General features: G+C 41.6%; 1 protein-coding gene across 5 annotated transcripts in view; it reads left to right on the top strand.

Moving 5' to 3' along the window:
* The window catches only part of rasal2 (RAS protein activator like 2), a 411,464-nt gene that overhangs the window by 256,462 nt on the left and 128,134 nt on the right, over positions 1 to 26,868 (top strand). The window lies entirely within an intron of this gene.

The raw sequence follows: 26,868 nt of genomic DNA, 5'->3' as shown, positions 1-26,868 counted from the left end.
ACTTCCATGTAAAGAGCCCTTTATCTTAGTTTGTTTCTTGGAAAAGCATGGAATGGAACTGACAAATCAGCAAATCAGTTGGTTATTTAGAAACTGACTCTTAAATGGAAATAGGACAACACAAAGAAATATTACTTCAATGTCCATTGTCTTGCCAGGCATATTACAATTATGCAACATTTTGATGCAGGACAGGAACTGGTTAACAATTAATTACTTCATTGAGCTTAAGAGGCATTATTCTCAAATATACATGTATTTAATGAACTCACTGTCAATCTTGTACAATTCCTCGCTTGAGTTTCAACATTTGCTTTTGCTGATGACCAAACTTCTGGTTACAAGTCATCAAATTAAGTGGGCAATTTGATTTCTGTCTTAGAAATCACACACTTGGGGTCCAGTTGAAAATTTTAATAATTTCTAGGTGTATAGTGAGACTCGAGCTAAGCATTCCAAAACAGCCAGCCTTGTTTGGCACTATATTGTTTTGACTTCTGAAAGGCATCAATCAAGCTTAAGTGTGGCTTGGTAGATCAAATAAATATTGGTTGACTATTTTTCCATTGGAGCTGCCAAACTTGAATCCAAACTTGCCTTCAGAGATCCTCATGAACATCCCAGGCTCAGCCATTTTGCCCCCAAAATCTTCACGCATGCAAGCAGATTGCCACTTGGCATGATGGAAGATTGCTGTGGACACTTTTGAAAGCAGAGCCATCATGGATCATTGACTTACGCAGAGGAAGAGTAGGGTAAGAGATTTTGTAAGGACACTCATGCAATGATGAATTTCCAATGTTTCCTGTCGTTGAGCACGGAATACTGCACTGAGAGGTGGAACATGTCTGAAAAATAGCAGTGCCACCAACTGGTTGAATAGTTAACTTTCTACTCTAATTGCTTACCTGGTTAAGTTGCATGGGCACTGCTTGTGCTGTGGTATCCATCTTTTATCTGTGAACCTGAACAAAGAGTGCTGTCACGTTGGGTGAAGAGTCCATCAAAGCAGTGCCTGATCCTGTCTTGAGCAGACACCCAAAACCAATATACTTACCAGAGGGGTTGTTAGATAAGCCAGACCTCTGGTTGCCTTATTCTTTTCACAGTTCAGGGAATAGCAAGTTCAGTTGTAGCTGTGATCTCCCTTTGCTGAGATTCGCTAATATAACACAAACCAAAGGAGGAACCAGGACTCTTATTATGATTGGTGTCATGTTCGAAAAGTAGATTATAGAGCCACTGTGTGAAACATTGCTTTTGAAAAATGCAGTGGACCCCACACCTCATATACCTAGTTGCAATGAATAAAGAATAGTTTGAAATTTTCTACTTTAAATGTTGTGAAACTCTTTGGTACTCTGGACTCCTCCATGCTCCTTGACAATGACAGCAGGCTCTCTGGCAGGCCTGCCAGTGCATCAAGCATACATATATGTGCATGTAGGCCAGCATTTTCCTGCACGCACCCTGTCAAAGCTTTCATCTGAGTCCACTACAGCAGAACCTGTCTGTAACTTCATATTTGGGGGAACTGGCATACACACTATCCTTTCCCCTAGCCTGGCTACAACCTGCTGCTGCCCAGGGATTCATCAGATCCTGATTCTGCCTCTATACCACCCTCTAAAGTACAAACAGTGCCAGTTTCTGAGCTGATGGCTGATAGCATCAGACCAACAATGGTGCTTCTTCATCAGGAGTGTGCTCTTGCTCTTGCCCTTCATTGTTAGGCTGCACTGGCTGGCTAGGCAGCAGGACTTGGGCATCTGAAAGCATAAATGCCAAAGTGGAAGGTTGGCATGAGGGAAGAGGATTTTTAAAAATTTGTTTGGAATGAGAGCAATGTTGGCAAGAGTGAGCACTTATTGCCCATCCCTAATTGCCCTTGATAAGTTGTTGGTGAGCAGCCTTCTTCAACTGCTACATGCACACCTGCAGCGCTGTCAGGGAGGGAACTCCAGGACTTTGATTCAGTGACATTGCAGGAATGGTCACATAGTTCCAAGTTAGGATGCTGTGTGACTTGCAGGGGAATTTGCAAGTGGTGGCGATCCCATATGCCAGTTGCCCTTGATCTTCTGGTTGGTAGTGGTCACGGGCCTGGAAGGAGCTGTTGAACGAGATTTGACAAGTTGCTGCAGCGCATCCTGTAAATGTATACACTACTGCCGCCGCGTGCCAGTGCTGGAGGGAGTGAATGGTCAAGATGATTGATGGGTTGCTGATCAAGAAGGCTACTTTGTCCTGGTTAGCGTTGAGCTTCTTGAGTGTTGATGGAGTCACCTTATCATTATAAAAGCTCTTACAATGTGTTTTTATATTCTTGGCTAATTTACACTCATTCTATTTTTCCCCTCTTTGTCAAATTTTTGGTGGCCCTTTGCTTATTTCTGAAACTCCCAATCCTCAGACTTATTACTGTTTTAGCAACATTATACGCCTCTTCTTTTATCCATCCTTAAGCTCCTTAGTATTGGGAGGCCTTGTGGCACAGTGGTAGTGTCCCTCTCTCTGAGCCAGAAGCTCCGGACTTGACTTCCACCTCAGGACTTGATCGGCAAGAAAGGCATATTCATTAAGCAGCCAACCAGGTTGAGTATCAACCTGTAAATCCTTCCAACATATGCTGGTGGCAGGTGGTAAGAGCGGGTGAGATTCCTGCTCAGCCACGTAATAGAAAGAAGATTGGAGAATCTACCATCATTCCAGAGCACAACATGCATGCATGTTGCCATAGCAACTCAAATTCCCTGAGTGAACTGTAAAACATCACCACTAAGCTCTTCAGTAAACCATAGAAGGATCTTTCCAGCCGAACATTTTGAATTATTTCTTCAAATGTTTCCCACTGTTTTTTTGCCGCCATACCTTTGAGTCTATTTACCCAATCAACCTTAGCCAGCTCCCCCTTCAAATCTATGTAATTGGCTTTGTTTAAGTTTAAGATTCTTGTTTGTACTTGGAATATGTTGTTTTCAAATTTACTATGGAATTCAGTTGTATCATGATTACTGTTTCCCAGTGGATCATTTACGATGACATTACTAATTTACTGTGCCATATTCCACAATACTTGATCCCGAATTGGTTCTACAACTGCTCCAGGAAACTGTCATGAAAGCATTCCACAAACTCATCATCCAGACCACCTTTGCCAATTTGATTGGGCCAGTCTAAATAAAGATTCAGGTCACACACAATGTTTTGATGGCTCTCTCTTCGTTATAAGTCCAGGCTGGAGAGACAGACCATCTGCTGCTCCCTTGTTTCATTGATTGTAATGGGTCCACACAATGATACGTGTAAGATTCTACAAGCAATGATAGGTGTAAGATTCCACAAGCAATTACTGTTGGAGGTTTCTAGAACTGTAGCCAACTTGCAAATCATATGACCTGTAGCAGCCATGTTTGTGGTCCAGCAAAGCCCACTTTTAAATAAGCATAAGTAAGGTTTGATTTTAACATTTTATGATCTCTTTCATGTCTTATGGACATAACTTTGACTGTACTTAAAATTGATAAGTCATGAGGAACAGATGGAATGCATCTGAGGATGCTGAGGGAGATAAGGGTGAAAATTGCAAAGGTACTGATCATCATCTTCTAATCCTCCTTCGATACGAGGGCTGGAGAATTATAAATGTTGCACCCTCGTTCAAAAAGGCTGAAACCTCGAAACTGCAGGCCAGTTGGTTTCACCTCAGTAGTGGGAAAGCGTTGAGAATAAATACCCCAGAAGAAATTGGACAAGGCGCTTGGACAGGTGTAATTAAGCAAAGGCAGCATGGATTTATGAAAGGCAAATCATGATTAACCTACCAGATTGAGTTTTTTGATGAGGTAACAGAGAAGTTAACAAGGTTGATGTGGTTATCGAATGGTTTCCAAAAGACATTTGATGAAGTGCCACATAATAGACTTGCCAGCAAAGTTGAAGCACATGGAATAAAATGGAAAGTGTCAGCCTGGATATGTAATTGGATGAGTTACAGGGAAAAGGAATCAGTGGTGAGTGATTGTTTTTCATGCTGGAGGAAGGTGGGGTTCCCCAGGTGGATCAGTACTAGGGCCTAGACTTGGGTGTACAGGGCACAATTTTAAAATTTGCAAATGACACAAAACTTTGGAAGTATTGTGAACTGTGAGAGAGGTAGTGATAGACTTTAAAAGTACATAGAAAGGTGGAATGGGTGGACATGTGGTAGATGAAATTTAATGCAGAGAAATGTGAAGCAATTTCTATTGGTATGAAAAAAGGAGAGGAAATAGAAAGTAAAGGATGCAATTTTAATGGGGGTGCAGGAACAGAGAGACCTGGGGGTACATGCACACAAATCGTTGAAGGTGGCAGGGCAGGCTGAGAAAGCGGTTTAAAGGGCATAAAGCCAAGGATCATAGGCTTTATAAATAAAAAGCGAATAGGGTTAAAAGCAAGGAGGTTATGGTGAACCTTAATAAAATACTGGCTTGGTATTGTGGCCAATTTTGGGCAATACACTATGGAGAAGATGTGAAGGATATAGAAAGGGTGCACAAAAGATTTACAAGAATTATTCCAGGGTTGAGGGTCTTCAGTGTTTGACTCTTAATTGGCCTCTGAAATGACCTAGCAAGCCACCCAGTTGCATCAAATTGTTACTGAAAAGTTGAATCAGCATAAAACTGCATGGACCACCTGGCATTGACCTAGGCAGCAGAGACAACAAATGCACACACTGCTTGGTTGATCCTGCAAAGCTGTTCTCACTAATATCTGGGGACTTGTGCCAAAATTCAGTGGACCTGGGAATCCCAAGGTGTTCTCTCAGAATATAAATAATGGTGGTAAAAGAAAAAACTGGCCCAATTAGGGATTAAAAAGGGCACTTGCACATGGAGGCAGGAGAAATAGTGGAGGCATTAAACGAGTACTTTGCATATGTCTTTACAAAGGAAGATGATGTTACCCAGGCTGAGGTGAGAGGAGAGGAAACTGGTACGCTAGAAGAATTTACAATTGAGAAGGAGATGGTATTAGAAAAACTACCTTTACTTAAAATTTATTAGGTACCAGGACTGGATGAGATGTATCCAAGGGCTTTGAGGGAAGTGAGAGTTGAAATTGTAGAAGCACTGGTGATAATCTTCTAGTCTTCATTAGACACGGGGTGGTGCCAGAGTACTGGAGAATTGCAAATTTTACACCCTTGTGCAAAAATGAGTGCAAGGATAAAGCTGGCAATTACAGACCAGTCAGTTTGACTTCAGTGGCAGGGAAACTTCTGGAAACTCTAGTTCGGGCCAAAATCAGTAGTCACTTAGACAAGTGCAAGTTAATTGAGAAAAGCAAGCATGGGTTTATTAAGGGTAAATTATGTTCAACTAACTTGTTGGAGTTTTTTGAGGGGGTAAATGAGAATGTTGATAAGGGCAACGGTGTTGATGTGTATATGGATTTTCAAAAGGCATTTGATGCAGTGCCACAAACCAGACTTGTGAGCAAAATTCTAGCTCATGGAATAAAAGGGAAAGTAGGCACTTCGATAAGAAATTGGCTGAGTGACAGGAAACCATTCGATAACCACATCAACCTTGTTAACTTCTCTGTTACCTGGCCTGCAGTTAGATTTATTGTGCAATCTTCCCAAGAGTTACCTCATACTACTGAGTCATAAACAAAGGATAACTATTTCTCATCATTTCTGACTTACAAGGACCAGTTTTGGGAAAGAAACAACAACATGGACTCATTATTTGGTCAGACATCTTAATGGGTTAATGTTAAACTTAACACATTGTTCTGTTCACAAATTTTCAGTCCAAACTAAAAGGTATCTATACACTCTCCAATTTAAATGAATAAAGTGAAGGTTGGGGAAAGACAGTATTTCGTAGATTGACTCTAGCAGAAGAGGTTAGTGGTCAATAAAGGATCCAAGAAAGTCATTATGTGAGCCCACTGGACTCAGAGATGGATGTCGTGACTGTAAAAATAGACAAACATTCAAACCCACTGATAGTTGCTGGACCACAAAGCATATTCTTGAGACCAGTCAAGTTTATTATACCCACCATTCAGCTCATTGATACCAGCCCTCTGAGTGACAGTGCAAGGATGTACATACAATGTGGCGAGGAGGAGAGATTGAACTTGTTGTACAGTGCTCCTGGAAATGTGACCACACCTGGATGTATTTTGTTTGGTAATATCGAAAATCTTCCATAGTTAAGGTTTTGTTCCAATTCTATGTACTGTATTTTCACTACTGTGGGAGGTAGCTAGAATTGGAACTCTCTTCCTCAAAAGGCAGTGGAAGCAGGGTCTATGAATATTTTCAAGCCTGAACTAGATAGATTCTTGATGAACAACGTTATCAGGGGTAGGCAGGAGGTTAGAATTAGATCATCCATGATTTTATTGAATGGCAGAGCAGGCTTGAACAGCTAAGTGACCTACTCCTGCTACATGTTCGTGTGACCCCCCTCTCAGAAAAGAGTACCCCAGATGTCGCGGTCTTTGTTCTGGCTGGCAGATGCAGGATAGAATCGGGCCCATTGACCCTGGAAGCAAAGCATAGGCAACCACAAGGGCAGCCGACTGCTGAGGTGGACTGGTTCGAAGGCCTGCTTTGGTTCTCTGGGACTTTGTCCCAGTTGTATTATAACATTTTAGGCCCTTTAACCCTCACCCTTTACCCACCCCCATATCTCCTTATACCCTCTATGACAATTCATGCCCCTTGACCCAGCCCCATAGTCCCTGATATCCTCCATGCCAACTCATGCCAAGTCACCCAGTATCCACCCTGGGCAGACCTCAGGAACCATGTGGAGATGAAATAAAATAAAGTTCTAACAATCTAAATAAATTTCTCACTGTACAGACTTGTTGTCTGTACTTGGATTTCTAGAAGGCATTTGATGAAGTGCCACATCAGAGGTTATTGTGGAAAATAAAAGCTCATGGCATACGGGTTAACATTGGCATGGATAGAAGATTAGCTAGTTAGCAGGAAGCAGAGACTTGGCATAAATGGGTCTTTTTCTGATTGGCAGGATGTGACAAGTGGTGTGCCACAGGGATCAGTGCTGGGGCCTCAACCTTTTGCAATTATATAACTGACTTGGATGAAGAGACCGAAGGAATGGTTGCTAAATTTGCTGACAACACAAAGATAGGTAGGAAAGTAAATAGTGAAGAAGGCATCAGGAGGCTACAAAGTGACATAGGTTAATCAAGTGGGCAAAGATCTGGCAAATGGAATATTATGTGGACAAATGTGAAATTGTCAATTTTGGCAGGAAGAATAAAAAAAGAAGCTTATTATCTTAATGGTGAGAGATTGCAGAGCTCTGAGATTCAGAGGGATTTGGGTGTCCTTGTGCATGAATCACAAAAGGCTAGTATGCAGGTACAGCAAGTAATTAGGAAAGCTTAATAGAATGTTATCATTTATTGTGAGGGGAATTGATTACAAAAGTAGAGAGGTTATGCTTCGTTGTGCAGGGCACTGGTGAGGCCACAACTGGAGTACTGTGCACAGTGATGGGCTCCTTATTTAAGGAAATATGTAAATGCATTAGAAGCAGTTCAGAGAAGGTTTACGAGATTAATAACAGGAATGAGTGGGTTGCCTTATGAGGAAAGGTTGGACAGGTTAGGCTTATATCCACGAGTTTCGAAGAGTAAGAGACAATTTGATTGAAACATATAAGACCCTGAGGGGTCTTGACAGGGTGGATGTGGAGAGGATGTTTTCTCTTGTGGGAGAATCTAGAACTAGGGGTCCTGGTTTAAAAATAAAGGGTCACTCATTTAAGACAGATGAGGAGAAATTTTTTCCCTGAGGGCCGTGAGCCTTTGGAACTCTCTTCCTCAAAAGGCGGTGGAAGCAGAGTCTTTGTATATTTTTAAGGCAGAGCTAGATATATTCTTGATTAAAAGGGGGTGAAAAATTATTGGGGGTAGGCAGGAATGTGGGGTTGAGGTTACAGTCAGATCACCCATTATGTTATTGAATGGCGGAGCAGGCTCGAGGGGCTGAGTAGTCTACTCCTGCTCCTAATTTTTTATGTTCGTAACTTCCAGCCAGGAAAGTCCATTCAAAGCTTTTTGAAATCTGAGGTGCTTAATCTTTTATATAAACACACTTCTTTTCATACCTGACATCAGAGACAGCTCATCCTTTAATGGGCTCTTTAACCTGTCATTCAAAATGTCAGTTAAGAATTCTCTTGCAGACATAATTGTAGCTTTTGGAAATCACCCTAGCATTCATAAAGAGCCTTTAGGAAAATGTCAATAAACAGCTGCTGGAACTGATACTACATCACCTGGCCCGTCTACCAAAGCAATACAGTAGAGATTTTTTTTTCTGACTGACTGATACCTGCAGCCAGTTTTTTCTTCATTTTTAAAGGGTTGGAGATTTAAATAACTTGAGATCATAAGACTTAGTTATCTGCTCTTCAATGGAATTTGCATCTACTCCCATCAATTTGAGTTTCCCACACTATGGGTTAAGTCCCTTGCAACAGCCAAAATGTGACCTGTTTGAATCAACTATGACAAAAGTTGGATCCATTTGATTGGTGGCGGGACTTTTGTACCCAGGTCCGGCCTGCCATTTTGAAGGTCCGCGGAGTCAGGAAGGCTCCACAAAACTGGGCCTATGTTTTTAAAACATAAATAGTACAGACAATTTTAGTTTAAAACTTTATTTCTGTGTTGCCCAATGCTTAATCTTTCAAAATTTGTTCTTCATTATCTTTATGTGCAACAAACATCACACTCCAAGTTCCCGTTTCATTTTCCTTTGGGGATAGGATATGTTTTGAATGGGGGCATAGGAACAGGAGTAGGTCAGTGAAGTTTGGCATCCGTGGGAGAATGAGCACATAAATGTTCTTTGTCACAACATGATAACTTTGGATGACAAGGTCACAATCATCCTACCTCCCAATGAGTTCTTCATCCTATTCAAGATATTTGGAAGCGAAAGAGCTAGCAAGCAAGAATTGTGCCTTTTCCAACAAGAAAAACAAATCGAGTCAAGCCACAGCAGATTATCTCTTTGCAACCACTTTGATAGCAGTATTGACGGGGGCCTGTACTATTGTGGGTAATATAGAGTCCATTGTTTTATTTGAATTAGTCCAATTTGAAATTGTTCAACAGAAACCAAAAGTCTTGTGCTGGTTTATTTAAATTTCTTATAAGATCTTAGAATAGCAACAGCACAGAAGGAGGCTATCTGGCTTGTATCCATGCTGGCTTTCTGCAAGAGCAACTCAGCTAGTCCCATTTCCCAACCCTTTCCACTTAGCTCTGCATTTGTTTTCTCTTTAGGTGTCTACCCAATTCCCTTTTGAAAGCCACAATTGAACCTGCCTTCATCACAGTCTCAGGCATTGCATTCCAGACCCTAGCAATCCACTGAGCAAGAAAGTATTTTCTTATGCTGCCATTGGTTCTTTTGTCAATCACCTTAAGTTGGTGTCCTTTGGTTCCCAACCCTTGTGGCAACAGGAGCTGTTTCTCTCCATCTCCTCTGTCTAGGCCTGTCGTGATTTTGCATGCGTGTATCAACTCCACTCAACCTTCCCTTCTCGAAGGAAAACAACCCTATTTTCTCCAATCTATCCATGAAACTGAAATCGCTTATTCCTGGAACCATTCTCGTAAATCTTTTCCGCACTCGCTCTAAAAAGCTTTAATGTCCTTCCTAAATTGTGACACCCAAAATTGCTCTCAACATTTCAGTTGAGGCCAAACCAATTTTTTAAATTAAGATTCATCATTAACTCCCTTGCTTTGTACTTCATGCCCCTAATTATAAAGCCAAGGATTCCTTATGCTTTTTTAAACCAGTTCCTCAACCTGCTCTCCTCCAATGATTCGCGCACAGATACCCTCCAAGTCTGTCTGTTCCCTTTTTAATTATATCTTTTAATTTATGTTGCCTCTTCTCATTCTCCCGACCAAAAGGTATCACTTCATACTTCTCTGCATTAAATTTCATCTACTACTTGTCCACCCATTCCACCAATGTATCTCTGTAATGTTGAAGTCTATCACTAACCTCCTCACAGTTTGAATTACTCCTGTGATTTCAACTGTGTTGCATCTTGGAGTCATAGTGATGTAAGTTTGAAAAAGTATACTTGTACTTAACTTTTTCTCTGAGACACACGTTTTGGGGAAAGTCAAATTTCTAATTCCTCATGCCTGTATTTTCTGTGCTCTGTTTATTGAGCATAACATGATGAATGAATAAATTGTTGAATCGTTTGATTGGCATCCCTTCCACAAACATTCACTCCCTCAACCACCAACAAACAGCGGCAGCAGTGTGTACCATCTGCAAGATGCACTGCAAAGACGTACCAAGGCTCCTTAGGCAGCACCTTCCAAACCCACGACTGCTACCATCTAGAAGTACAAGGGCAACACATACATGGGAACACCACCACCTGGAAGTAACCCTCCAAGCCATTCACCATTCTGACCTGGAAATATATCGCCATTCCTTCACTGTCGCTGGGTCAAAATCCTAGGACTCGCTTCCTTACAGCACTGTGGGTATACCTGCGCCACAGGGACTGCAGTGGTTCAAGAAGACAGCTCACCACCACCACACTAAGGGTAATTACGGATGGGCAATAAGTGCTGGCGTGGCCAGTGACGCCCACATCCCATAAATGAATTTTAAAAATCTACGCTCTTAGCTTCAAATAGCACAGTTCAAATAAATGTGCATATTACCTTTAGTGATATTTTCTTGTGTATGTCTATGATGGTATTGTTTGATTTGTTTTCAGTGTGAGAAGTTGTTTACTACACTTCTCTTTATCATAGAGTTTCTTTGTGCTATTTGCACCTATCCCTGTGCAACAAAGACATGGGATGGCTTAGGTCTTGCTTTTTACCTTCTGGCCATGATGACTGGGGAACAGTGTCACGGACACTGGGCGCCTCCAACACTTTGTCCTAGTGGCTGTTATTTATATATGAGGCTTAACAGTGAATATTGGCTGGCTACCTGCATCACAACAGAACCCAACCATGTGCCCACTTGACCTACTTGTGTGTGTTTGCAGCTGGGGTGCGTGGATTCAACAAGGGTTGGATATCCTGCTTCATGTTTCATCTCGCCAGCTGAGAGAGTTGTCAGCAATTGATGGACAACCACTGATAGCTCAGTTGAGAACAACTAGCAGTGTAGGCTTGGGATAAAAGCTGGATTCCTTCTGGTTTATCAGGCTCAGTTGTTAAATTTGCTTTGCGATTGTTTGTGTGTCAGCCAACATCTGTCCTAGAATACACTCTCAGTCTTGCTCTATAGTTGGAAATGTGGCAGTGTGACTTGAATTGGTTCCTTTAAGTTTACCCCTGTGTGCTTTTAACTCCAATTTTCTCTGCTCCTCCACTGAAGACATTGACTCATTTTGGTATAACGTTCAGCAGTGCTAGTTGTGCTCTAGTACCTTGCTTAGGTAGCAGTTTTTTTTATTCATTCATGGGATGTGGGCTTTGCTGGCTGGGCAAGCATTTATTGCCCATCCCTAGTTGCCCTTGAGAAGCCGATGGTGAGCTGCCTTCTTGAACCGCTGCAGTCCATGTGGTGTAGGTCCACCCACAGCGCTGTTAGGAAGGGAGTTCCAGGATTTTGACCCAGCGACAGTGAAGGAATGGTGGTATATCCCCAAGTCAGGATGGCGAGTGACTTGGAGGGGAACTTCCAGGTGGTGGTGTTCCCATTTATCTGCTGCCCTTGTCCTTGTAGATGGTAGTGGTCGTGGGTTTGAAAGGTGCTGTCAAAGGAGCCTTGGTGAATTCCTGCAGTGCATCTTGTAGGTGGCTTATGTACATGTTTTATTTTGGAAACTTAAGCTTTGAGTGTTGGTGGATTATTAGACTACCTGTGACATCACACCAAAGTCTAGACTTGTCTTCGTCCTCACCCTGGGAACCTGTGCCCCAGCTGAGGTGAAATTGTTGAGCACAGACCAAAGAATGAATACAGACTCTTCCTGATCTTTGTGTCTTAGTTCCACTCAGGACAGTGGATTTATGAACTGGGTCATCCAGTAGTGCATTCAAGTGTTGAAAATTTTGGGCAAAAGAGCCTTCCAACTGACAACCATGTGCTTGAAAGTAAGTGTTACACAGGGATTTGTCTAGCAGTTGGTCGCGTGGCCTATCAAGTTGGACAACTTTTCTAATCGTGCTTCAGTGATTTGACATCTAATTAAAACAAATTCTCAACTTGAGAAGCATTTATTTTATATTCAAAGAATAATTTGATTGGAACATTTTGTTGTATAATAATGATAGTGATCTGGAAATTCCAGGATCATAATGCTAGGTAGAGCACATTGCTCTCCACAGACTGCACACAACCTATGCAGCAAAAGCACCTTCTTTACAAATCAGTGTAATTTTAACTTCTTTGGGCTTCCGTGACTTCAAGGACACACTGTGTAATCACTCAGAGGTTCCCAGGTCATTAGTGTGATGATAGATGAAGGATAACAAGATTCACAAGAGCTTGCAAATTTTATTAAACTTAATGCGGAGGCAATGAGTCAACACTTTTTATTGGAAGGTGTGCATATGTATCTTTGTGGTGTAAATATTATGAGCACCAATAAAAGGAAGAAAGAACTTGTATTTATGTAGCACTTTCCACAGGACATCCCAAAGTGCTTTACAGCCAATGAAGCAATTTTTGATGCATAGGCACTGTTGTAACTACTATTGAGTCTACACTTATTCAGTGTAGCTTCAGTCAAATGATATAATTCCAGCATTTAAGCACTGAATTCCCATCATGATATTCATGGTGGATGAATTAGAGCAAAAGAATTATTGAATTATCAGGAGCAGATTACTTTTTTCCCCCCCAATTGTGTGGTGTACAAAACCATACTAAAAAAAATTCTGGTAACACACAGCACCTTAAATGCTGTGCTTAAGTTGTTCCCTTTGCTCTCATTGGATGCCTACAAAGTTCACTCTCAATCTGGGTGCTTTCTTTTTCCCTACTTCTAAATACAATGAGCAGAATTGCTCATGAGTAGAGGGAATAATGTTGGTTGTAAAAATTTCAAGCATGTTTTCATTTCCCTCACCCATCAAACAACTCAGTCCTCTTATCTTGGGGAGTGGCTTTAAATCTGCTTTATCTTATTGCAGTTTAACTATTTGTTTTCTGAGTACCTGAGTCACTCCTGAAATTCTTACTTGGGGCTTATTTAATGGTAGATGGGTAAATGGTTAACTTGTAATTCAACACTGCACTACATGAATGAGCTACCTCAGGGTTAAGGTGGATTTCAAATATTGTGTGGTTCACTCCAGTCCAGATAAGCTTGATCACCACTGTCAGCATTGAAGTATTTGTACGCCCACCAATGTGCTATGGATTTTACCCAGATTTTGAATGTTGAAACAATTCCTTTTTCCAGTGGATTTTTAAAACTTTCCATGTGGAATTCAGTCTCCAGTTATGTTGGGAGAGTCAGTCAGGAGCAATTGGACACCTGGCTCGGCCTTAAAAGATTGCACTGATAGGCTCCAGATGGAAACTGCCCGTTGCTAAGGAGGGGTCGCCAGCCGTGGTAACATTCACATCTGGGTGAGAAGTAATTTTGTGTTTGCGTGAGCAAGCTTGAAAAGCTGAGTTTAGCTGTGGTGGGGTTGGGGGTTGGAGGTGCAGAGGAAAAAAATTACCTTGTGACCTTCAGCCATATCCAGTCAAAACACTGAAACCTTCCTGGAATCTGCTAATTTTCAGTTGGGAGCCGTCTAGAGGTGTAGGGTTGCTAAACATGGATACTATGGAGTGCTGCTTTGTTGTTGCTGAACTGGAGGGCAGGTAGTTAAATCACGCACTGCTTATCAGTATGGACTGACCGGATTGTGCTTTTCTAGTTGAGTTGCTGGTATTATGTTGATTCATGCCTACAGCAGTTGTAAATATATATATTATCTTGCATAATTTTGGACCTTCCTTGTATATTTCACTTCAGCTTTAGTGAATTTTCATCTGTGTCAACTCAATGACTTGTTCATAAGAAGCAAAGATTGAGGTCATATCGGGGAAAAGAGAAAACCCGACATATTGGCTCTTTTTCAGGTAGGGAGGGCGTTGGGTGAGGGAGTTGTAATTCTCTTGGAGTTGAGTACTTGACTGTGTGTTGAACTGTCTTTTATTATACTCAAACAAAAGCCTATGGTAAGAGTGCACCAATAATTAAATACAGAGTGCAGCATTGTATTTATTTTTCAGTTGTTTCAGAATTGCAAAAGAATTTTGATTTGATGAGGATTTTTGAAGGGGTGGTATTGGAAAAAGGCAAGAAGGAATCCTAAATATGTCTTGTATACAAAACATCTTTTAATTTTATGGTGAAAATTTTCATCGTGGTGAAGAAGATTTACAAAGGACTATTTTAACTTGGCATGAAGTTGTTTGACAGAATTCGCCTGTGCAAAACAGTAAAAGTACTTAGGAACATGTAGCATCTGCAGCATATCAAATGTTTGCTGCTGGCACTTGGCTAGGCACCATAAATCCCCTGAGAAAGTCAGCCCAGAGCGTTTTTCATACTTCAAACTATACTTCTGCAATTGCATTTTTAATTTCTCCCCACCATTCCATTCCAAAAGAAATTCTGTTGCATCTTTATTTATTTTGGAGTGCTCATTGTTCTTGCTCCTGGACATCTACATGGGTGATCATTGATATTGCTTGATCAATCTGCCTTTGGTGAAATTACTGCACTTCCGTAATATGGACATGAGTCTCCTTCCCCTCTGTCCCAGACAAGCCAACCGAGATCTGATATACACTCTCCAGGGGGAAGTAAAAATACCAATTGACAGTAAAATTTGATCTGTGATTTGCCTGTTCAGTTTATCCTCCAGCTTTAACTATCTGGTTATTCGATTATGTAGTTTTTTCATGCATTGAAGGGATGTTGATGAGCAAATTTTCTGACTGCACCAAAATGTGAGCACAGATGATGTTTTGAGGCACTGCAGTTCTTGGATCTGTTAACAATTGGTTCACTGGGTTATTGCCTTCAGGCTTTGTCTATTGAAGGCATTATGATTTTAACTTTTTGTGTCCTGACTTGGAATATAATTCTGGAGTTTATTAATTAGCCTTTGGCGCAGAAGGAATTTGAATGTTGAAACAGCTTTAATCAATTCAATTTGAAACTATCAGGTTGAAGCTATACCGTCAAAGCTTGTTGCTTATTTGTGAGGACAGACCTAGGAAGTCTAATCATTTAAGGCATGTTTTAGTTCCTTTGATTATACAGTGCTATTGCCATGTTTCTGGCTGGATCGGGTGGGGCAAGCAGCAGTTGATAATTTCTAATAATTTGCTAATAACTTTCAAAAATCTTGTTTTATCCTGACCAGTCCATCTTTTTATTTTATCCAAACGTATCACTCTCTGCAGAAGATTCCAACTAAGGGTTACATACAGTATTGGGAGTACCAAGATCTCTTTGACACCTGCCCAAATGGCCACACTTTCCTGAGTCAGCCAATTTCCCATTGCACTGCTTTTGATGGTAATATTAGGGAGTTGCCGTCTTCAGCACCTCCCCAAGGGAGGGGTTGATCAATTTATTTCCTGAGTGCTGATTCTCTTGTGTTCAAGTTGCATTTTTTTTCGAAGGACAGTGCTCAAGCAACCAGCTTGACAGCTGATCCTGATCATGACCCTGAGCTAGTCTGAGCAGAAGCTTAAAAGTTCCACACCTCTTCTTGATCGACTGATTGCTATTCTACCAGTAGAGACATCTGAATTGCTGTGCTGGTACCAAAATAGTAAGAGGGTAGGATGAGCAAATGTGACATGAGGCTGGAGAATGGTGTTGTGGAGGCAGGCTGCTGGTGAGGGGATTGGTGGGAGGTAGGCAGATCCCTGGAATTGGGAGAAGGAGTGAGCCTGAGGCAAGCAATCCCTGAGCATTGAGAGATTGGTCATGGGTAGAGGTTCAGGTAATGTTGTCAGATTTTTTTTTATTGGTGGTATGTTGGCATCAATGGCGAGGCCAGCATTTATTGTCTGTCCCTAATTTTCCTTGAGAAGATAATGATGAGCTGCCTTCATAAACCACTGTTGTCCATCTGGTGAATGTTTTACCACAGTATTTTTTGGTATGGAAATTCCAAGGTTTTGACCCAAAGAGAATGAAGGAACTGCAATATATTTCCAAGCCAGGATGTGTATGGTTGGGACGGGAACTTGAAGGTGATGGTGTTCCCATGCACTACTGCCTTTGTTCAATGTGGTAGATGTTGCGGATTTGGAAGGTGCTGTCAAAGAAACTTTGGTGAGTGGCTGCAGCGCATCTTGTAGATGGTAAACACTGCAGCCTTTGTATGCCAGTGGTGGAGAGCTTAAATGTTTAAGGTGGTGAATGGATACCGATCAAGTGGGCTGCTTTGCCCTGGTTTGTTTTGAGTTTCTTGAGAGTTGTAGGAGCTGCGCTCATCCAGGCAAGTGGGAGTATTCCATCACACTCCTGACTTGTGCTTTGTCAATGCTGGATGGGCTTTGGGGAGCTAGGAGGTGAGTTACTCAGTGCAGCTTCTGACCTGATCTTCTAACCACCCTATTTATGTGGCTTGTCCAGTTTAGTTTTTGGTCAGTGATAACCTCAAGAATGTTGATTGCAGGGGATTTGCTTACAGCTTTTCTCACATCTTCCAGGATTTACTGAAGTGTGCCACAGCCAATGAAATATGTTTCGTAGCCCATTTACCAGTATATGTATATCATCAATTTGCTGACACTTTTCAGCTGCATGTTAAGGAGTGAACATTTTGGGAGCTAGCTAGGGCTTTCTCAATTAGTTTAGAATGTATTCTCAAATCATTGATGCATGTGAACAATTTCAACTTTCTAGCTGCGCAGCCAACTGTCATTTCTTGTTTCTCAATAAATCAAGGTAACTTTTTCAGTTTCAATTACTTCTGACTCTGAATATGAATGTGTATTACTTTGAAGTTTGATACTCTTCATTCCACTCACTTCTTTTTGAGCCAGAGCTCTATATACTTCAATATATTTATGATGTTTTAAAAATTATTAATTTCTTTCCTACTTGCAGACTTGTTTGTTGGTCAGGGTCATGTTTAGCTGGATCCCAGGACCATGTATACACTGTGTATACACTGTTTTTATCTCTGTGTTTAATTGACTGCCACTGCTCTTCAAGAAATGCCTACCTCCTTGAAGAAGTTCTGTTCCTCTCTGCGACAAGATTTCCGTATCTCTCTTTTGCCCTGCTCACCTTCCTTGCTTTCCATTTCCCTCCTGGTGTTTGACAAGGTGTTTTAGATAATATCACCAACTTTAACTTTAACACCTATGTGTTCTTTTGTATTATTGTTGTTGACATCTTTTGATGATCTGCTTCTATCACTGCTTGTTTGTCCCTACAACCACACCCCCACTCCACCTCTCTCTCTCTTTCTCTCTCTCCGCCCCCTACACACACACCTTAAACCAGCTTATATTCCAACTCTTTCTTGGACTCGAACTCAAGTTCTGTCCAAGGGTCATGAGGACTCGAAACGTCAACTCTTTTCTTCTCCGCCGATGCTGCCAGACCTGCTGAGTTTTTCCAGGTAATTCTGTTTTTGTTTTTGTTTTGGATTTCCAGCATCCGCAGTTCTTTTGTTTTTATACACTGTTTGAGTCTCTTGGCACTCACTAGGTCATGTGCCCGCAGTAGAGAGAAAAGTGGTGTGAAGTTCCCTCTAGTGGCTGGGAGTTAATGTAAAATGCCTTGTTTTTGTTTACTCTTCAGCCATAGTCAAGCTGACAAGCGGCTCAAGTCATGAACAACATGATGTCGCTTGCTGTATTATTTTCTAGTAATCCACTGATTCCTTGTAACATCTTCTTTATTGAAGTATACTCTAAAGTTTGTCATTAGGGAGTGGGGTGTTTTTTGGGGGGGAAATATTTTGCTCCGACCCCCCCACCAAGGAAATTCTCATATAGCTGTGCAAGTCAACACGCAGTGGGAATAGTTTATTTCCGAGGTCAAGTTTCATCCCTCCCCTTGTGAAGACAGTGCCTCAAGCAGAATGTCTTATATTTGTTTTTTTTTCTCAACAACAAAATTAAGCTGACACAAATGGCTTAGACCACAAGCAGCCTGATGTCACTGAGTGCAGTATTTTTTGGTAATCTGTGTTGTGAAGTGTGGCCCAAAGGGAAGGCCTACTTGGTTCCAGCAGGTTGTCCTTGGCTACTCCCTGGACTGTTTAACCAAGATGGTATGAATAAACTGAATTAACTGTGAATGCTGGAAATACTCAACAGATCAGGCAGCATCCATGATGAGAGAAACAGAATTAATGGTTGGCCTTTTGTCAGAGCTAGGTGAAGTTAGAGGTGTAACAGTTTTTAATCAAGTACACAGGCATGAAAAGAGTTCAGATGTGGGAAATTAGGAAAGAAAATAGGGAAGGTCTATGACAGGATGGAATGCAAGAGAGATTAAATGACAAAAATGAGAGTAGTGTAAGGCAAAAGTAGTGTTGCTGAAAAAAGAGACATTTTTTGTCAAAGCTTTTCATCTTGCACTCATCAGGCCAATTCGCAAGAAAGTACCAATGTCACGGGAAGCAGCATTTTTATACTGTTTGAGAAGAGAGTGCTGATTGGTTAGCAAGTGGATTCTGATTGGTAGAGACGTTGCCATGGAAAATGGACCAATTGATGGTGACTGACAGTTAACTGCCCAGCATTGTTTGAAATTTAAACCAGGCAGCTTGACTGGTCAAGACATTGCCCTGGGAAATGAACCAGCGAATGGCTGTCACTTATTTTGTTTAGCTGAAACAGGTGCAATGTGTGAACATGTTCTTTCTAAACAAGGCCCTGTGTATTAATATATTTAGCTTCCAATACACGCAAATGTGCCACACTGAAAGCCCGATTGACGATCTTACGTTTGTTGTCAGCATAATTCTTAGCACGCTGAAGATTATTTAGCAAATGTTGTCTAATTGGGGAATCACATCTAATGTTGGGCACCGTTTTTTGAGTTTTGCAAGCACAGGCTTGCCTGTTGCGAACAGTGGAAGGGACATACAGTTTGATACAGTCTGCCAGTCTTTGAGACAGATGTAGGGTCTACGTACCAAGCATCACACTGGCATTGAAATCCATAGACCACGTCACTCATTTGTGTGACAGGCAGAACGTCTTTTTGGCTTGATGGCAGCATCCTGTTAGTGATGAATAGCACTCGTGTTGCTACTGAATAGTAGCAGTGTGAAACTGCTGGACCATTCAGGGTCCACTTGCCAACCAATCAGCTCTCTCTCCTCATACAGTATAAATATGTTGTTTCCCTGATATCGGCATTTTCTTGTGAATTGTCCTGATGAGTGCAAGACGAAAAGCTTCAACAAAATGGAGTGGTAGTGGAACAAGTAAAGAAATAAAAGAATGGGTCTAAAGGAGCAGTAAATGGTATAAATAAATGAATGCATGTATGTGCACACAGTCAAACATTCCCAATAAAAACTTGGAGGCCTTTTTATTCTTCCACCATTGGTAACTGTGCCTTCAGCTGCATTGGCCCTAAACTCAGGAATTCCCCTTTTTCAGCCTCTCCACTTCTCTACATCTCTCTCCTCGTTTAGGATGCTCTTCAAAACCTACCCCTTGGACCAAGCTTTTGGTTATCTGCTTTAATACCTCCTTATGTGGCTCTGTCAAATTTTGTTTTATTAGGCTCCTGTGAAGCACCTGGGATGTTTTACTACATTGTGGGGAGGCGATGGCATAATGGACTTTGGACTAGTAATCCAGAGACCCAGGGTAGTGCTCTGGGGACCTGAGTTCGAATCCCGCCACAGCAGACGGTGAAATTTGAATTGAATAAAAATCTGGAATTAAAAGTGATGACCACAAAACCATGTTGATTGTTGTAAAAACCTGTTTGGTTCACTAAATGTCCTTTAGGAAGGAAATCTGCTGTCTTTACCTGGTCTGGCCGACATGTGACTCCAGACCCACAGCAATGTGGTTGACTCTTAAATGCCCTCTGAACAAGGGTAATTTGGGATGGGCAATGAATGCTATCCTGGCTAGTGACGCCCACATCCCATGAATGAATATTTTAAAAAATTGAAAGCACTGCATAAATGTAACTTCTTATTGCTCTCCCTCTTGTGGTAATTCATAATGCTACATTACAGCTTGACAGTTATCAGTGACATATTTGATCGTCCCAAATTTCACAACATTAGAACAAGGTTTTATGGAGTTCACAGAATTTTTTAAGACAATATATAGTGGGTGTTCAAGTAATAGGAATGAATCCGTAAGAACTGCAATGTTTATAAGCGTCACTGCTTCTGAGCATATGATGATGTTAAAAGTCCATACTCATGGAGCTTGGTTATCAGGGCAATTTGGTAAATGAGACAACTCTATTTCTACCAGATTATCCCAACGCACAAGCTTCAAGTTTGTTGTAAAATAGAAAAGTTTTATCTTTCTCTTGTTCTATCGTTGTGAAATTTTGGGGGAGCAGATGGTGGCCCTAGTGGTAATATCACTGGACCAGTTAGGCCCAGGCTTTGGGGACATAGTTTCAAATCCCACCAGGGCAGTTGGTGGAACTTGAATTCAGTTAATAAAATCTGGAATTGAAAGCTAATCTCAGTAATGGTGACCATGAAACTATCATTGATTGTCGTAAAAAAAAACTCATCTGGTTCAATAATGTCTTTTAGGGAAAGAAATCTGTCATCCTTACCCACTCAGGCCTACATGTAACTCTAGACCTACAGCAATGTGGTTGACATTCAACTTCCCTCTGAAATGGCCTAGCAAGTCAAGGGCAATTGGGGATGGGCAACAAATGTTGGCCTTGCCAGAGAGCCCCACATCCCATGTAAGAATAAAACAAAAGTTCGATTGTCTTTTAGGAATTCCATTATTGCCCTTTTCCGTCCCTGTTTTGTGTCACCTGTGGCTTGGGGTAGTGTACTCGCTTGTGTGCCTTGAGCACAGAATCCAGGCTGACACTTCAGTGCAGCACTAAGAGAGTGTAGATGTTGAAGATCCCTTGGTATTATTCAAAGAAGAGCAGGCAAGTTCTCCTTGGTGTCCTGATTAACATTTACCCATTATCCAATATCACGAAAATAGGTTATCCGGTCATTGTCACAATGTTGTTTGTGGAGCCTTGCTGTGCACAATTTGTTGCTGCTTTTCCTACGTGACAACAGTGACTGTACATCAAAAATTAATTGACTGTAAAGCGCTTTAGGATCTCCAGCATCATGAAAGGTGCTATATAAATGCACTTTATTTTTGCTTCAGTTTCAGTTATTTCTTGTTTAGCTATGATATCACAATGTCCACTTTTATTAATGGTTGATAATCACAGTGGTTCTTCTCAATCTGAAGTTGTAATATATTTTACATGATATCATTTTTCTCATCAATAACAGAAGATTTATGAATTAGTACGTAGTCCCAATTTCAATCCAGGGTAGTGACTGAGATATGATTTGACATTCCAGTAATATAATTTTGATATATTCTTGGTAGGAAGTGGTGGGAAGTGTACAAATGCAGACCTCGGAAATGGGATCTTTCAATTGACTTTAAAACTAAATACTCAATTGTGAAAGAGCCCATGCACTTTGTCTCCGTGGGTGGGAAAGTAGTAATTTCACTTAATAGCCCTGAACATTGTGGGATCTAGTAATTATTATGTTTGATTTGACAGAATAATTAAGTGTCCAGTGAGAGCAGCTCAGGACCAATATTTTAATTCCTGTGTAATGGGAAAATGAACTGAAATTTAATAACCAAATTAAGTTGAGATTTTACCTGGAACCTTACAAATTTCTGCCCATTTTCTGGATTCCACTGTGTGCACAGGTGAGCAAATCAAAGAATCGTGTAAAAAAAAAAAAAAAAAATTTTGATCCGGAGTATGCATAGAGAAAAACTACCAAGATGCAAAGTACATAGTGTGGAAATATTTTTTTTGCTGCCACCTTCACTGTTGGCTACCCACTGCCTTCCCACCCATCCCTGACCTGTCTCCCATTTTATGGTGGGCGGGGGGGGGAGCTTCAGGCAGCCCACCTGCCTGCCCACCCTTGGGCCTATTAAGTCATTCTGCCTCTGCTGCTATTTTATGGCTGCCAGACACTCAGGCCAGGTAGTTAGCCCGGCAGCTTTCACTGCGCAGGCTGATGTTGGCAAGAGGAAGGAGGAGGGGAGCCTCCTTCGGGGGTCACCTGTGCCCATCATAGGCCCTCTCCTCAAGATCATACCACCTAACTCTTGAGCCTCCCCCTAGCACCTCAAACCTGGCCCTCCATCTCCTTGCTGCCTTCACTGGGGTCCGCCAGCCAGATCCCACTGATACCCCTGGATTTACCTTGAAGTCCAATTCTGTAACCACCTCTTGTTCAGGGACTGCATGTAGTCCCAGCAGTAGCCACAGTTCGAACCTGGGCACTGCTGGGACTACAGAGCTGCTGGCCAATCTAATTAGCCGGCAGCTCTCTAAAAGGGACTTCCTCCCCATATGGACGCAGAAGTCTCAACCTTAGACAATTAATGCAGCTTCCAATGTAAATGGCGGGGGTTGGGGGGGGTGCTTTTGGTGGGCAGACTTCCTACCAGCTTTTTAGTTGAGGAAGCAGGGATTATGATGCTCTGTAAAATCCAGCTCTGTGTTTCCTCATATCTCTCTCTCGCTCACATAACTTACCTCATCTGGAACAAAGCAATGCTGTATCATGAACAAACTTGGAGGTGGTGGGGGGAGTCTGTTGTTCGTTTAATAGTGGCTCATTAGAAACTGTTGGAAACAAGTCACAGATGAAATATTTTGAGAGATTTTCTCAAGTATTGTCACATTTCTCCTTTTTTCCTTTTGCTCAGACCTCCCTCTTCATTGTTACCAATTTTCTCTCCCTTACCTCTTCCCTCGCTGCCATTTACGCCATTAGAGACCAGGAATGAGACACGATGCCTTTGTGATCTGTGAACCATAGTGCAGTACCAGATAAGTTAATGCCTTTATTGCCAGGCTATCGAGGGAACTTGCAAGTTTTTTTTAAAATTTGAAGTAAAGAGTGATGCAATTTATTGTCATTTTTTTTGATGCATAATAGCAGATGTTTCAGACCAATCAAACCAAACATAATTTTCTTTGTTTACCAAATGAAAGTTTTTTCAGCAACCAGAACTAAAATTGATTTATATGTAGGTGATGAATCAATTGAATGCAAGCATTGCTGGCATTCGTTGCTCATCCCTAACGAGCCATGACAAGGTGGTGGTGAGCTGCTGCAGTACGTGTGGTGTCAGTGCACCCATAGTGCTTTTAGAGAGGGGGAAGCTCCAGGATTTTGACCCAGTGACAGTGAATGTTTGGCAGTACAGTTCCAAGTCAGGATGGTCTGTGGCATGGAGGGGAACTTGCAGATGTGGCGTTCCCGTGCAAGTGCTGCCCATGATCTTCCAGGTGGTCGAGCTCGCAAGCGTAGATGGTGCTGTCAAACAGCCTTGCCAAATAGCTGCAGTGCATCTTATAGATGGCACACACTGCTGCCACTGTGTGCCTGTGGTGGATCGGGTGCCGATCAAGCGGGCTGCTTTAAACTCGATGATGTAAAGCTACTTGTTGGAGCTGCACTCTTCCAGACGATTGGGAATATTCCATCACAGTCCTAAATTGTGCCTTGTAGATGGTGAACAGTCTTTGGGGAGTCAGGAGGTGAGCAACACAGAATTCCTAGCCTCTGATGTAAGATAAATGTGAAGAGTTTATTTAAAAAAAAAAATAAATGTTGTTACGATCTGGTTAGGGACCAGTAACATTTTGCTTAAAATAGACGGTGTTTGAAATCCCAATTACCTACTAAGAGAATAAAGCCACAAGATTCCATGGTTTTAAGCAAACAAAATAAACTTTACAAAGTCAGAAAAGTAAAACAATTTACAATATCTATCTTATACTCTAACATTCAGAATTATAATGAGGTAAAGTATGAATTAACAGGCAAACTGTGGTAGAACACACAACTCTACAAAATAGCAGATGAGACCAAGACAGATTCCAAGGATTTCTCAGCAACTCACCCAGATGTCAGTGACCACTGTGAGTCACAATATTGCATAAAAGTTCCATCTCCTTCATGAGGGATTTCAATTCTTCACTTCTAAAGATTTAGCCCCTGAATTCCTCCAAAAGCCACTCCGACTTTGACTGCCTCAACTACTGATCATCACCTTTGATGGTTCAATCTCTTCTCCTGAGAATGTGCTTCATAGGATTCACAAAGCTGTACTCGTGCCTCTAATTACCAACGCATTTCCAGCTCTTTCGCAGACTGCTAACTTCACTAAGTTGACACATCTCCTAGGTTTCTTCGAACTCCACTCTCTTGGTTACACCAAGCTATAAGTAGCTCCCAGAACTTCTCTGAGCACTAATTGCCTGGCATGGAACCAGTGACCTTCACTACCTTCTCAATTCCCCAGGACTTCTCTGAGCCCTCACTGCCTGGAGCCTGCTAACAGCTCCCTGGGCTTCTCTGTGAGCTGCAAACCACTTGAGGTCCAAACTGCAACCAAACCCCTCTCCCAGCAAACACGCCGATGAATTGAAACCAGGGAGCCTTCCAACCTCCCCCTATTTCCATGATGATGTAGCCTTTCATGGTTCACTGAATGCTTTTAAATTAATTTAGTTCTAACATCCAGAACAAAACACCTCTCTGCTCTGCACTTCTTTGCAAGCAATGTAGATATCATGTCACCATATGGGCAGCAACAGTTCAAGTAGGCGGCTCACCACCACCATCTCAAGGGCAATTAGGGATGGGCAATAAATGCTGGCCTAGCTAGTGACATCCACATCCCGTGAAAGATTAAAAAAAGTTTTCCAGCTAAGTAAGCCAACCTGCTGTTTTATGGCTCCACCTCTTCTATTCTGATTCTATTAAACAAACATGGGTAACCTTCTGAATGCCGTCTTCTTTTAGGTGTTCTGGCAGTCTCAAAAGCCCAGCATTTAGTTACCTTGCCTTCACAACAACGATCTTCCAGAATTGAAAATTACCTCCAGAATATTAACATAAACCATGAGCTATATATATGTAACAATGTACTTATCAGTCTTAACTGTGATGTAATAATAACCCATTTCCAAGTTATTTATAACAATTGGAAAATTCTGTAAACCAGTGAAGAACCAGTGGGTGGAGATGGCTTAACATAGTAAGTTCATTTTGCTTCCTGTCCAGTTGATGGGGAGGATAGGTTGTACTTTCCTTTAACCTGTGATTTTGTCCTTTTATCAGCTGAAGTGTTTTTGTACGTGTTTGAGACATGCCTTTTTCAGGAATCCTTGTTTGTGTCTGATAATTGCCTTTCCTAACATACCCTCAAACCTATCGCTAACCCAATCTGCTATCCTTTAAGCTACACACTCAAATCCTGTCTATTACCCTTCTATTAATAAAACATGGGTTACAATTAGGTGGCTTCAAAATTCAACTAGTGTTTTCCCTCTCTAGTTGAGGCAACACTGCATTAAATAATCGTTTCTAGCTCATATTCACATAAACATGCTCTCACTTAAAGAAAATTTTCAGTCTACCTCAGTAAATTTTTTGAAATGTCTTTTTAAACAAAAGAACTGTTTTAGAAATGTTCTTTTGCAAGTCCTAGAATTTGAAGAAGAGTCCTATCAGTGGAGTTGATTGAATAACACGAACGCACCCTGGGAAATTAGGTCCATTCCACATGCATAATCCAAATCCAGCTCAGTCACTGCTCTGAGAAAAAGTATTGGGTAAAACTCAGGTTTAAACTTTTGGGAGCAGGTGAGACCTTCAAGTAAAACTTCAGTGAAGTTTTACAATGGCACGAAAGGGAATTTAGTGGACAAATTTAACATTATTTTACCACATGAATTTATTTTTGTTTCACTGCTAATTTTGGATATGAGAAATTTTAATTGCTGAGGAAAATAAAATAGTGACTAAAAGGGAAAATTAGAAAGCAGTTGGCTTATGGCTGAATGTTGGAAGCAGTGACTGTCTTCATCTTTTGAAAAAAACTTTAGTGACAGGTCTTCAACTGTATTGAATTTGACCTCCTCCCTTGCCCCACTGTAATCCAGGGGTCTTCTACCAGCATGCAAATGGTCAGGGAGTGTGAGACGTGATGGGCCTGTTGGACCAAGAGGGTGGTGTATGCTTGGAAGGAAGCACAGGGCAAGGCTGTTCGTTCTTCTTTTTATTCATTCATGGGATGTGGGCTTAACTGGCTGGGCCAACATTTATTACCCATCCCTAATTGCTCTTGAGAAGGTGGTGGTGAGCTATCTTCTTGAACCGCTGCAGTCCATTTGGTATAGGTACACCCACAGTACTGTTAGCAAGGAAGTTCCAGGATTTTGACCCAGCAGCAGTGAAGGAACGGCAATATATTTCCAATTCAGGATGGTGAGTGACTTGGAGGGGAACTTCCAGGTGGTGGTGTTCCTATCTGTCTGCTGCCCTTGTCCTTTTAGATGGTAGCTGTCATGGGTTTGAAAGGTGCTATCAAAGGAACCTTTGGTGAATTCCTGCAGTGCCTCTTGTGGATGGTAGACACTGCTGCTACTATGCAGTGGTGGAGAGAATGCATGTTTGTGGATGTGGTGCCAATCAAGCAGGCTGCTTTTATGGTGTCAAGCTTCTTGAGTGTTGTGGGAGCTGCACTCATCCAGATAAGTGAAGAGTACTCCATCACTTTTTTTTTGTTCGCTTGTGGGATGCAGGCGTCGCTGGCTAGCATTTATTGCC

Source organism: Carcharodon carcharias, chromosome 16 (assembly GCF_017639515.1).
Source record: "Carcharodon carcharias isolate sCarCar2 chromosome 16, sCarCar2.pri, whole genome shotgun sequence".
Lineage (NCBI taxonomy): Eukaryota > Metazoa > Chordata > Chondrichthyes > Lamniformes > Lamnidae > Carcharodon > Carcharodon carcharias.
This window is presented reverse-complemented; position numbering and strand designations above follow the sequence as displayed.